The sequence below is a fragment of the Vicugna pacos genome, chromosome 18 (assembly GCF_048564905.1).
Source record: "Vicugna pacos chromosome 18, VicPac4, whole genome shotgun sequence".
Lineage (NCBI taxonomy): Eukaryota > Metazoa > Chordata > Mammalia > Artiodactyla > Camelidae > Vicugna > Vicugna pacos.
Genome location: NC_133004.1, coordinates 19322989 through 19337177, shown reverse-complemented (window position 1 = coordinate 19337177; position 14189 = coordinate 19322989).

The following is a 14189-nucleotide window of genomic DNA, read 5'->3' as shown; positions in this document are numbered from 1 at the left end:
GGTGAGCTCTGGACCCACTGCACCCTAACAGCCTTGGGCAACTGGATCCACCTGATAAAGGCCTCTCGCCGGCAGAGTTCTGCTTCTGCACCAGGACAGACCCTGGGCCCCTGCGGCTGCACTCAGCACACAGCGTGTCTGGCTCTGCCAGGGAACCAGGGCCTGGGTGCTGCTAGAAAGGCAGTGAGAGCAGCTGTTCCCATCTCCACAGCCTGAGCACCCCTCCCAGGTGAGCAGTCTATCCATCCACAAGGGCAGTGACTCAGCCACAAAAAGAAAGGACACACACCATCACAGAGATGCACCTCAAAAACCTGATGCTGAGTGAGAGAAGCCAAGTGGTGTGTGACTCTGCACGGACCGTCCAGAACCGGCTGGTCCGCAAGAGCGAGAGCAGAGGAGCGGGTGCCTGAGCGGGGGGGGGGGGGGGGGGTAGGGAGGAGCCGCTCATGAGGACAGGTTTCCCTGAGGGATGAGAATGTTCTGGAACCAGACAGAGGTGGTGGTTGCGCATCCCTGAATGCACCAAATGCTTCAAATTGTTGAATCTAAAATGGTTAACTTCACATGACATGTATTTCATCTCAATTTTAAAAAGAGAAAAGAAACCGGTAAAAACCAGTGGCAGGGAGAACTGGGGCAGAACAGGCTGGTGAGTCTCATGTCCCGCTGTCGCTGTCACAGGGGAAGGTGAGCAGGGTTCTCAGCCCTGTAGGCCACTCAGCACAATCAGGACGGGCGGCTTCGTTTTCCCCGTGAGGCCGTGAGTCCAACACTTCCCCACACGTGTGTGCACATGCGTGTGTGCTTGCACTATTACATCCATGTGAGTGTGTATGCATGTATGTGTTCCAAGAAGATGGGTTCTATCCAAGAGAAATATCATGTGAGCTACAGCTGTAACTGCACATTTTCTAGCAGCCACACACATTCACAAAATAAAAGGGAACAAATGAAATTAATCTAGATAATGCATTTAACCTGACAGATCTACCACATTCCTGCTTTGCCGTGGACTAATGTACGAGTTATTAATCCGTCATTCTGTGTTGTTTTTGCATCTGGTGTGCGTTTCACACTCAGAGCACCTTGGTCTGGGCTGAGCAATTCCAGGGCTCAGTGGCTGAGTATGGCTGGCTGGGGGCACCGGGAAGCTCTTCGTCTCTGCTTGATGCTGTGTAACCAGCACTGGTAGGGGAGGGTGGAAGTAGGAACAAACCACCAACAAAACAGCCCACAGCCCCGCTGGCCCAGTGGGTGATGACAAGGCGAAAAACAGAACGCCTGTCCTAATGGCTGCTGTGACCAGACACTGGCTCTGAGGTCTCATTCAGAGCCTGAGGGGCAGCCGGCAGCCACCCCTCACCTGCAGGGGTCCTCGGTGCAGGCCCCCCCGCCCCCCGCCTCTGGGGCTTCACAGTGTGCCCTGAATCCGAGGTCCCAAAAACGTTCCAAGGGATTTGGGCGACATCATCCTGAAACAGCATCACGAAACCAATAAAACTGTCTGTTAACCTTTCCTGTCAGCTGCCAAGAGAGCACCTTTGGGACGTTAAAATTCGGTATGGGGTGGGGGTGGAAGGAACACTTTTCAGTGGGGGCTGTAAGCCTGCCAAGACTAGCACTGCAGAAGGAGACAGGCTCGGGAGAAGTGGGAGGTTTTCACCTGGGGAAGCCTGTCGTTTATGACCGGGTCCTTCTGACCATGTGCGCCCCTCCTGCAGGTTCCTCTCAGGCTCTGCGGAACACGCACTCGGTCTGCCCACTTCTGAATACAGCACAAACAATCCCCTTCCCTGCAAGCGGATCTATCTTTCCCATACGATCAATTTAAGGTGCTGGGACACGTGAGGGCAAGGCAGTCTGAAATCTGCTCAAGGGCTCTGCTGAATTCCACGTGGAAGACAGAGAGACACAGAGGTATATAGAGACAGACTGCCAAGAATAGATTTATTATCCTAATGACTGCAATCTTTAACAGCAATCACATGCACCTAGTGGCGAGCAACAGAACTGCAGGAATACAGATGAAATGGAGAATCAGCTCTAAAGCCGTCTTGTGTTTATCACAAAAATTTCACACACACTTGTCTCTCTCCATCTTGAAGATCACTCTTAGAATCTATATCCCACATAGCCTTACCAGCCAAGATTTTGTCACACTTTCTGATTCACAGTTAGTGTGAAATAAAAATGTTTTATTTTTATAAAAATTTTCCAAATGCTAACCATAATGTAAAATTTAGTGTGATTTTTTTTCAGCCCATATCGTCTCAAAATCCTGACAGAGCCTCCCAGAAATGGGGCAGGGTAGCCATCGGAAAATCACTCTTCTGGTAAACTGACTAAACGCGCATGAAAAATATGGAACACTTCACGCATTTGCGTGTCATCCTTGCTAATCTCTGTACTGGTCCAGTTTTAGTGCATGTGCTGCTGAAGCAAACTCTACTGTACTTTGATGAGAAGGCAGAGGGTTACTTCTGAGAAGGAGGAGAACTTGGGGAGAAAAAAAGAGACAGACGAGGACTCGGATTAGTGCAGCAAAATATTCTACCAGCAACAGCTACAAAGTTCTAACAACTAACAAGCTTTACAGAATAGAAGAAAGAAACCACACACACACCCCCAGTGCAGAGCCCAAGGCCCAAAACTGCCCCAGGCTCGCAGAGATTGAAGCAAAAAAAGATCACTCGTGAAACAAAAGCAGAAAAGCTCAGAGGCAGCTGCGGACACCAGTGTTTTTAACGAACAAACATCCGCAGGCACCTGTTTGCTGGGAACCAAGAGAGAAAAGCAAAGACTTTAGAAAAAAGCAGGGGGTGAGGGGTGGGCCATGGGGACTAAAAGGCATCTAATTTTATCTGGCTTCTTTCCAACGATAAAATCTAATCCATCATTTTCTCCGGGTGAAAGCTCTTAATGAAAATTTAAAGCGTGCGACTGAAATTTAGAATTCTCCAGGGATTCTGCTGGGAAGATGTCTAACAGCCACATAAAACTCATTGCTGCTGAACCTGCCAAGGGAAGGGACTGTGTGGGAAGCCGTGGGGCTAGAACGTGGCTCCCGGACCTCAGTGCCCCTCGCCATCACAGCAAAGATCCTCCTCCTGCTGGGGAGGACAGGGTGTCTCCTCTCAGACCCGTTTACAGCTCTCAGCTCATGAAACCCTGTGGGAAGGGCTAGATGGAGAGAGGCTGCCTCTCAGTGCCACACAGCCACCTGTAACACCGTCCCCCACCACTGTCCTCACCCAGGCTGACGGGGAGGTGCCTCACTGGTCTCCCTGGTGCAACCATCACCCTTCCCAGTTCTAGACATTTCCATCATCCCAAAATGCAACCCCGTGCCCATCAGCAGTCCCTCTCCACCCCACCCCTGGCCCTGGTACCCACTGATCAGCTTTCTGTCTCTGGATTTGCCTGTTTTAGACGTTTCATACAAGTGGACTCATTTCAGGTATGTGGCCCTTTGTGTCTGGCCTCTTTCACTCAGAATAATGGTTGCAAGGTCCATCCAGGCTGTAGCATATCAGCACTTCATTCCTTTCTAGGGCTGGAGGATATCCCACTGTATGGACGGACCACATTCTGTTTATCCATCATCTTTCAATGGACTCTTGGGCTGTTTCCACCCTAGGCTGCTGAGACTGTGACTGCGCTGGAATGAACATGGGCGGGCAGGTGCCCATCTTCGATTCTCCTGGGTGTATACCCAGGAGCGGAGTTGCTTGGTCTTGTGGTTGCTCTGGGCTTAACCTGCTGAGGAACCGCAGACTGTTCTCCATGGTGGTTGCATCGTTTTATGTCCCCACTAGCCACGCACGAGGCTTCCAGTTTCTCCATGTCCTTGCCAGCACCTGTTGTTTTGCATTTTCATTGTTATAATCACCAGGGTAGGGGTGAGTGGTGCCTGTGGTGGTTCTGACTTGCATTTTGAAGAGCATCTTTTCAGGTGCTTGCCGGCCATCTACCTATCTTCTCTGGGGAAATGTCTGTTTGTGCATTTCTAATTGGGTTGTTTGTCTTTCTCCTGTTTCCACTGGTCTTTCTTTAGCCCACTGTGTAAGGAGGACCCTGGGCGTATGGGGTCCCAGTGTTCACCTCAGGCTCTCAGGGCTCTCCAACACGCCCCGCCCAGCTCCCAGGCTGTGACTTTTGGTAGATTTTTGGAAACAGGGGAACGGGTGATCTCAGCCTTTTAATGACCTCCTGGGTGTTTCCTTGTTCAGGCTCTTTGATCAGAGGACATTTTCATCCAGTATATTTTATTTTCTCCTGGGAAGAACTTGATCCCAATTATCCCAGAGGATAAGGAACAGCCCAGAGGCCAGGCCGACACCTCAAGCTGTGTGCATGGTAAGATAGCAGCCAGGGCTTCCACACCATCGAAATGCGAGTGCACTGCCACCTCAAATCCTGGAGAGAGTCAGAAGGACCAAAGTTCGTCTAAAACAGCCAGATGATGCATTGCAATACCAAATGTCACTCTTAAGCTTAAAACAGTGACAAATATCACACGTAAGATGTCTTCTACTGCTTCAGAGTTGTGCCACCACGTCCATCCCCTGCACAGTGGGCTCAGTAGCCCCTAATTTTCTGCCTTTGATAAAGCGGCAATAGATCCATTTACAAAAGCAGGGCCCATGTAACTCTCACCAGATGCGCTCTAAGCACGTGCAATTAGGGAGCCGTGTTAAAAGCATTTTGCATCTTAACGCTAAGTTCTACAGTGTCTCTCCCTGAACAACCAGCACAATTTAAAGGAGCTACCCAAAATTCAGAAACTATGCTCTTCTGCATCTACAGGAAAACACGGGTATGACTTCTTACACTTGCAACCTGAAAACAAGGTTTCTAACGATAAACATTCTAAGTCATTTCAGCAAACCTCTGCCCACCACATCTGCCCCTGGTTACGGGGAGGCGTGCAGGAGGACAGACACACGTCTGCAGTATGCAGGTTGCTCCAGCTCCTCCTGAGGTCAGAGGTTCACCAGAGCTGGCCGAGCCCCAGTGGCTCCTGCTGGCCCAGGCAAGGGAGCCGATGGACTCATGGTTCTCTGAGCGCCAAGGAGATGGCAAGTTTGGGTGTGGTGATGGCATGCAGTAAATTCCTCTGGTTTCCTACGTGAGACATCTTGAACCCAATTTAAACCAAACAGGAAAAAAACTAAGAAGTTTTTTTTCCCAACTTTCCGATACGTGTAGCCCCCCAAGACCACAAGGAATCACCCGCCCTGCAGAAGGCCCGCCCCTCCCTTCTCCACAGCCTCTGCCTGCCTTCACTAGGACCTCTTTTCTCACTCACTGTCACTACCTGACAGTGTTTTGTTTCTGGATGAAAAGCCATCATTTGTCTGCTGAGGGGATCAATCTTGATCTTCTCGCTCATTCTGGTGAGTTTTGCCAGCATGGTGTCACATTTAAGACGAGTAGGGACAGAGGGCGGGTGTAGGGGTCCTCAGTCCCAACTCCCGACCCCCACATCCCCATGCCCCCTCCACCCCCATCGCCTCACCCCATCTTCATATCTGGCAAGTTAGAGAGCCTCTGTGGTGGAGGCTGTAGGGGAAGAAATACCTTTTCCTCTACCCTCTTAAGTTCAGTAACTGAGGCGTGTGGACTGACAACAGATTAATAGAAGGAAAAAGTCCACTAGCATGCACATGGGAGCCAAGGAAAGTAGCTAGCTCAGTAAATGGTTTTAATTTGATGCTTATCTACCTAGCTTTATAGGGAAAAGAGAGTCAAGAAAAAAGCCTTCTTATAGGAAAAACAAATAAATCTCTTTAGATAAGACAAATGGGTTGTAGGAGAATAATCCACACATAAGGAAGTTGGTGTTAATGTCTACACAGGTCTGAGCGGTCTTTCCATCTCCTTCAGGGCCATAAACTTCTCCCCTCCCCAGATGGGATTTGGGGTAGGCTGTACTCGAAGTATTCCCTTTGGAAGTGGACCTGCCCTACTGAAGGAATTTACGGCAGCCCTATTTCCCAGAAGTTGCTTTTAGTCAGATGAGGAAAGCTCCAAAAAGGCTTCTTTCTGCATCTGTTGATTCTCAACTGCCTTCAGCTTCATGCCAAGGTGGTATATTTTGGTGACCTGGGTCAGCGTGAGTTGCTACTGTGTGGGCTGTATCTGCTCTTTCCTCTAAGACCAGGCCCAGCAGATCTTTTAAGGGCTACTTGATCTCCCAAGAGAGAGTGACTGAAATACCCAGTGAAGAAGGAACCAACAGGAGAGTGCGGCCCCTGTGGCAGCCTGGGAGCCCACTGTGGAGAAGTGAAACCGTGGTTGTGTTTAGGGCATCTGACGAATTCTTGTGACAATTACAAAAGGCAAGATTTCTGTCCTAATACATCAGTTTTTTCCACTTGGAAGAAGATGAATAAATCCCCCTCCCCTTCCAGAAACTATAGGGACAAGCATTCTTAAATCCCTACAAGAGACATGTGCTTGGAAATGGCTGAGACCCAAATATTTTGTCAATTCAATATGTACTACAGCACCAGAAAGAACCAAGCAGTGAGTACTTTCATAATTCAAGTCACTCTCTAAATTATGTTTTGACATTCAGTGAGTTTACACACATCTTGTTTGTTTTTATGTACTATATTTCTTCATATGTTTTTTCCTAATATCATCACCACCACCATCATCTTGGGCCACCACTTACCTGGCACTAATCATTGGCCCTTTCCATGTATTAATTTATCTAACCCTCACACCCGGTGGGTTAATCCCTGTTTGCAAGTGAAGAAACCAGGGCACAGAGAAGCTGAAGCCACACAGCTGGGAAGGGACACCACCAGAGTGTGAACCCTAGTAGTCTGGCTCCAAAATAAGGTGGGTCCCTGAAATACCAGACCATTCATGAACCCAACTCCCAGGGCACAGAGGATCATGGGTGCACAGTCAGCAGGGAGCCCTCCTGCTTTCCTTTCTCTTACCTCCATTTCTTACACAGAGAGCTCTGAGCTCTCGGGCAGTGAAATGGGGTGGCTTGTGTCGTACACAACAAAAGCGCTTCTGATCCGCCGTTAGGGAGGGAGAAAAGAGGCATCTGGATGTTGAAACGGGAAGGTCTGGCTGTTCATCCATGGCTGAAACAATCCAGACAAGCCCAAATCAACATTTGGTTTCCTTTTCTGAAGACAAACAACAAAAGTTCAATTTTAGGGGGCAGGGCTGGTTCTGTTTCTGCTTTAACTGCTAGTGGATTCCTCAGCTGGGGAGGCTGTTGGGCAGGGGGTGTACACAGGTGAAGGGCCTGAAAGAAACTGGGAGCCAACAGAAAAGAAGGGCCAGGAAACCATCTCCCAAAGGCAGCAAGTACCTCTGCAGCAACATCCTGCTGCCCAAGAGGGCTGCCTCGGCAGGTCCTGCAGATGGGAAGACTGCCCATCAGCTGTGTCTGAGGGACAACAGGAAACAGGGGCTCGTTAAGAATATCTATGAAAAGCCAAGAGCCTCAATCCTCACTGAGTAAAGACATGTCAGCAGAGAATGGAACCAAACACACTTTTTCTAAGAAGGAAACAGGCTTTTCCACGAACGAGCTGTCACCAGGACAATGAGGAGTGAGGTCCAGATGGCCATGGGGTTCCAAGCTGCTCTCATCCCAAGCACTGGGAAGGTGATGGGGACGGCCTGGAGTGGGCCCCTACTCCCAGTCAAGCCCGAACCACTCAGCCCAGAGTATCCCCCAACCCCTATGGCCACCACCTTGTCCGTGTGCACACCCATGCTCCCCATTTCCCTCCCACCTGTCCCTGTGGAGCCTGGCCCTCAGCAAGAGTCAGTGGCCCATGACCAGTACAATCGGGGTCCACAAAGCTTCACGTGGATCCTCAGGGGTAAAGCAGATGAAAACAGTGCCTCGAGTCGCCAGGAAAACCCCAAGGCCAGAGTGAAGCCTCCCAGAAAAGCCAGAGGGGGATGCCAGGGAGGTCGCAGACTGAACACACAATCCCATTAGCTTACCCAAGAGCAAGCCCAGCGTGGAGACAGCAGGTTGGCTGGGCTAGGGGTGCCCACTGGATCCCAGGAACCATGGGCTGAGCTGGGAGGACAGATGCTCCCTGGATAGAGCCCGGCCACAGGGACCTGAGAGCCCTTCACCAAAGCAGAGCCTCCGCTCCCCCTGAGACAAGGCCTCAGTCCAGGAAAGGCTGCAGGGCTCCCCGCCAGGTGCTGCCACCAGGTGCTCCCAGCCAGATCTTCCTACCAGATGCTCGCCCCAGGTGCTCGAGGGTGTCAGGCCCTGCTTAGTTGTTGCTGCTCCTATGACATGTGTGCTCTCCTGGCCCAGGGATGCTGTGCTCTCGTGTCCCTTCCCTCCTTCCCTCTCCCTTCAAGGAGGACAGGAAGGACCCTGTTCTGTGCCTCCAGTCCCTCTCAGTCTCCGGGGAGGGAAGCAGGATATACAGAAAGATCATGGTCCAATGTAGCCACCGTTTTCCTGTCTAACCATGAGAAAAACATCCAGCAAACACCAGCTGAGGGGCATCCTGCAAAATCCCTGACCAGTACCTCAGAATGATTAAGGCCTTGAAAACTCCATGAAGTCCAAGACCCTGTCCCAGAGAAGCCCAGGAAACATGAGGACCACACATCACAGGGGTCTGGGGCAGGAAGAGGACTCTGGATAGAACACCGGTATTAGTTAACACAGGGTCAAAATCAGTTCATAATTGTGATGAGTGCACCTCACCAAAGTAGAGGTCACTGACAGGGATGCGCAGGGCAGCGGGACACAGAGCAATTCAGTTCTTTCTGCTTGGTTTTTCTATAAACCTAATAGTACTCTAAAAAAATTAAAGTCTATTAATTATTTTTTTAAAGTAGCAAGACAGCCCCATAATCATATCAGCCCAGTCTCTCCAATGACCCCAAAAAGTGAAAGGACCAGGATCCCCTTGATCACCTGCAGTCTCTGACATAGACAGTGTCCTCTGGGAATCCCAAATATCTGGGCCTCAGCAAGACTAGGGGGCAGGGTAAGCATGATTACAAATCAGATTTCCACAAGCTCGTTTCTCGCCATAAAATCACTTAAAATAGTTTATGTCTGACCCTCCTTATCTTCAATGAAAGTAATCAAAATGCAGCAAATCAATGTGGACAGAACATGAGAAAGTGCATGAGTCAGGCATACAAGGTTCTCTAGGTGGGACCAGGGGCACAAGGTCTGGTTTTCATAGGGCAGCTAAGAACAGTCTTTTCTCACCCACGATCTCTTGAAAGGGCACAGTGTGCTGTTCCAAACGCTGTGGGACAGGCAATGTCAAAACCAAGTGAAGGCAGAAGCAGAGCTGAGAATGCAGCTCCTTTAGGAGATCTGCACAAATGTAAAACGATGGGAAAATAATGCTGGTTTTCATTAAAGCATGTTGTTCACATGTAGTGAAATTATAATTGTTGGTTTTAAGTGAAAAGCATAAGCGTTATGGCTTCTCCATTTCCCTTTCTAACACAGTAAATACACCTAGATGTCACTACTTAATAGAAGCAGGGTTCTGAGATTGAATGTGAAAGCTGCGCCTGGCATCTGGACCGCGGGGCTGCAACTGCGTGGGCCTGTGGCTCCACCTAGTGGTAAGAACCAAGCAAGGGGACATGGGAGGACAGAGCTGCCTGACACCACCACGCATCTGCCCAATAGGGACCTCTATACCGTGGGTCTTTTCGACTTGCACAACCCAGAACCTGCCGATGGCCAGGTCAGGAGCCTTTGAGGAGGGAAGGGCTGTGAAGGAACTAGGAGAGGCGGCCTGGAGGCCAGAACTCAGGGACTCAACAACATAGGGCAGTGGCAGGGCCACCCTGGGCACACGGGTGTTGAGCAACACCCCTGGCCTCCACCCACTAGATGCCACAACCACTTCTGGTGGGAGCTGCCATCCACACCCTAGCAGAGAGCTGGGGCAAGGTTGGATGTGGGTCTCAGGAGACCAGGCTTAATCGTATGCAAACCTGTGCCTTGATTCGCTGGATTTTGTCTCTAACAAGCCCCTCCTGCTCCCTGTAAGCCTCACCTCCTTGCTGTGCAAGCCACAGGCCACCAGGACAGAGACCAAAGTCCTTAACTGGGTCACATCGGAAGACAATCTTTGTCCACTGTCGCCTCTCTGCACACGTTTCACACAGAAGTGCCTGGTGTATAGCTTCACGACATTCCTCAAAACGCAGCTGTAACAACGTGGCTCAGGTTTCCAAGAAAGCTCTTTGAGTTGGAAGGACGGTGTCCCCTTGACAGGGGCAACGTGGGATGGGGGGACCTGGGAAGGGAGGATCTGAGGTAGGGGACGTGAGGGGGCGCCTGAGAGGGGACATGAGAAGGGGTATCTGAGATGGTGACCTGAGTCGGGGGGACTTGAGGGGGCGCTGGGTGGAGAAACCTGGGAAGACTTGAGAGCGGGGAGTGAGCTGGGCAGAGGGACTTCTGGCTCTCTTAGTCTCCAACTTTTGTCACGGAGTCCCGCGACAGGTCACGCTCACCAATGCCGGCGTGGGAGTGCCCGACCGCCTCAAAGGTCACCTGCCATAACTTAATAGGAGCCTGGGAAGCCAGGTGAAAGGAAAATCTGAGTCACACACGTGACAGCGGAAGCTCCCTCCACGCCACGCTCCCGCCCCTGAAGACGTCGCCGCCCGGCTCCAAGATGGCCGCGACACGCACGGAGACGTACCGCGAAGGCCCCGCCCCGGTGCCGGTGGACGGCCCCCCCCGCCCCGGCACATCCCGCCCCTTCCGGCTTCGATCCGGAAGGGATCTCCCAAGTGCGCTTCGAGTGCGTGCGGCCAGGTGGAAAGTGGTAGCAGTGGGCGGCTCGGACGTGCTCGCTGTTCCTGTGCCCCGTCTGGGGGTCCGTAGCCTGCTGAACGGACCTTTCCTCCCGGAGCCGCTTAGTGCTTTTTTTCATGATAAAGACCACCACGTTAATGCCATTAAGAGTGCCAGAAACCTTTGCTTGGCTCAATTTCTTTAGATAAACAGGCCATCAGCCTCCGGTCCTAGGAAACTTCGTCTAATAAGGACTTTTAATCATAGTATTTGTCGCGTCGTGGTTTCCTGTCGAAATCCCAGCCTTCAGGGGAAGCCCATTGACCCTACTCTGCGTCCTGGCGGCGGAGCAGCGTCCTGAGTCCAGGCTAAGGTCGCAGCCAGGATCTCGCGGTGCGTGGGCTCCTCCTGGAGGGTTAGCTGTCCTTGGGGTGACTGTGCTGACCCTCCGCGCTGCCCCCCAGTCCTCATGGAGCAGGTTCCCAAGAACAGATACATTCTGTGTGAAGCCGAGCAGTGTGAATGTGCCATGGCTGCAGCTCTTGCCCGTCTCTGCCCAGCGAGCTCCTTGTCCAGGGTGCACTCCCAGGGAGGCCGCAAGCCAGAGTTTGCTCCTTGCGTGGACTCCAGTTGGCTTTATCGTCTCCCGTGTCTGATGACAGACCCACCCCACGGGAGATTTAATTCTGAGTGTCAGGGATGTCTTGATTTCTTTAAACCTAGCGTCTGTCTAAGACATCAGCTTCTCCACCCCAACTGGCCACAGCAGTCCTCTGCAGTCTGCATCCTGAGGCAGAAGACGCGCACAGGGGAGGGAGTCCTACCTTGGACCTGGGAGGGGTGAAAGTCCTGGTTCCCATGAAGACCCTGTCCCTTGGCACAGGACAGGGGTCCTTTCTGGGAAGAGACTTTTGTGATAGTTGAGGGTCCCTATTCAGTCTTTTGTGGTCACCAGAGCTTCTGTCAGCTTCTGATGAAATGAGCAGATGGCCAGGATTCCAGGTGTTTGAGGGAAGTCTCTCCATGAAGGACACAAAACCCACAGAAGAGGGTGGGACCTGGACAAGCCCCAGAACCCCAGGCCTCAGTTTCCTGCTCAGCACAGGGGCCAGTTCATCGGACCTACCTTGGACAGTGAGCACTGCTGGACACTGTCCTTGCCTGGGGGGTGTGGCCTGAGACCTGACAGAACCATGTCCCCCAAGGTGTCTCCTCCCTTTGCTTTGGTGGAAAACCCCTGAGTACTCTATTTAGGAGGCCTCTTCCATCCTCCTCGATGTGGTGGGCCTATCCCTTGGGACCTGAGCTCCCAGAATCCCACCTGCTAAGGCCTGAGTCCCACTGTGTTTGACTACTGGCCTGAGGGAGGTCCTGGAGGGCTCAACAGGGCCATCTGCACCTGTTTCCTCTGTGAAGCAGCAACGGTGAGCTGCTTCTGGAACCAGCCGCAGCTGGCTGTGCTCATGCTGGGTCAGCCTTGCTCTTCTCATTAGAGGGTGCACGTGTGGGGTCAGCTGTGAGGCATAGAGCAGAAGGGGTCCTCTGCACACCTCAGTCCCACTCACATAGCTGCACGCTGCCACTGCCCCATGCTCGGGCAGAATTCTCTGCAGTGCTGCACGGATCTGAGGTTGCAGCTGCAAGCCAAGAGGGAAGACCGAGAGCCAGGCCCAGACCTCGGCAAGGACACACTGATGGCCTAGTGTGTGCATTCACCCTACTCACCCACCTCTGGGGCACATGGTCCTTTGGAGATGCAGACCAGCAGACTCAGCAGCAATGCGCAGAACCCATGAGCAGCACTGGCTTCATTAGGAGGGGACTGCTGGGTGGCCTGTGGGCACTGGTGTGTTGTGTTCTTGGTCAGGTGCAGACCCTGGGCCCTGACCACAGAACTGTTAGAATAAACCACTTCACCAGTCACTTTGTGACTCAGAGGTCATTGTTCCGACTAGAGCCCGTAAGTCCCTGGAATCACTGGTTGTATATTTTGTACATGTGAATCTGAGAGCTAGGTTTTTTTGTTTATTTTGGCTTTTTGTGTTTTAACAGAAGAACTGGGGATTGAATCTAGGGCCTCCTGCACGCTAAGCAGGTGCTCTACCACTGAGCTATACCTACTCCCCCAGGACTACTTGGTTTTTTTGTGACCTCTGTTTAACTGGGTGAAATAAAAAGTTTCTTTGTTATCTTCCAATCCCCATGTTCTCCTCTGCCGGTTTTGTTTCCAGGGATGGGAAACAAGTTGGCATGATGTCCCTCATGCGGGGACCACTGTCACTGTACCTCAGGAATCGGGGTCACCTTGTTGTAACCCTGAGGGTCCCACACCCACTCTGGGATGGAGTGCTGGCCAGACAGCCCCCCTCCATTCCTTTCCAAGCCTGGGTCCTGCCGTGTGGGCCACTTGCTTTTTAGTTTCCTCACTGGAGGGCAGGCCTATGGCCCTGGGAGGGTTGTGAGTCAGGTCTGACCCCCCATCCCCAAGACCTGAAGTGCAGCTGCATACCCGGGGGAGGTGGTCTCGCACAGGCCTTGTCTTACTTGCACTTGGTGCTGGATCTGTCTGGGCTGCGTACTCACTCGCTGGGATGCTGTGCAGGGGAGAGCCCCCATCTCAGGAGGCCCTGAGCAGGAGCTGACAACAGCCAGGGTGCTACTGGGTTGCCAGCATGCCCTTCACACTGAATGAGAGACTAGTCTCAGTTCTGGCCCTGCCCAGCAAGGCCACGGGTAGGAGTGGCATTGGGACGGCACAACCTGCAGGTCTCATCTGGTTGGAGTGATTCCTCCCCCTGCTCCCCGAGCCCTCATTCAGACACTGCCCCAGGGGTCAGAGAACCCCCCACACACTACTGTCTGATTCTTCCTGAGCACTAAAATCAGCACTGCACCCGCCTCCAAGCCTGCCACATTCCTGGGAGCCCAGCCTGCACTGCCTGTCCCAGTCAGGAGCCCTGCAGGTGAGGTGCCTGAAGCAGCTGTTTCTAGGACAGCGAGGAGCCCTGTTGGTTCTCATCAGCAGCCCAGTTAGTGGAGCTAATTTCAGAAAGGCGTCTGGTCTCCCTGGACCAGCTCTGGGGGACTGCAAGGTGGCATCAGCTGGAGCACAAACCATCACTGCTTCCAGAGTGTCCTCCTCCTGCCTCAATTTACTGGACTTTTGCAAGTTCCAGACCCAGCACTCCCCCTGGGGTGTCTAGGGTTCACAAGTTCACCCTCCCAGGAAGGTGAGAAATAGGAGACGCAGGGTCCCTGACTCTCACCAAGGATGGGGGGCTTCACAGGCTCACAGGAGCAGGCGTGTGTTAGCTCAGTCACCACATGGAGTTATGGCCTCCATCACACGGGGCCACCGGGGTCAACACAGAGACCACTTCTGAACCCTGAGGGTCCA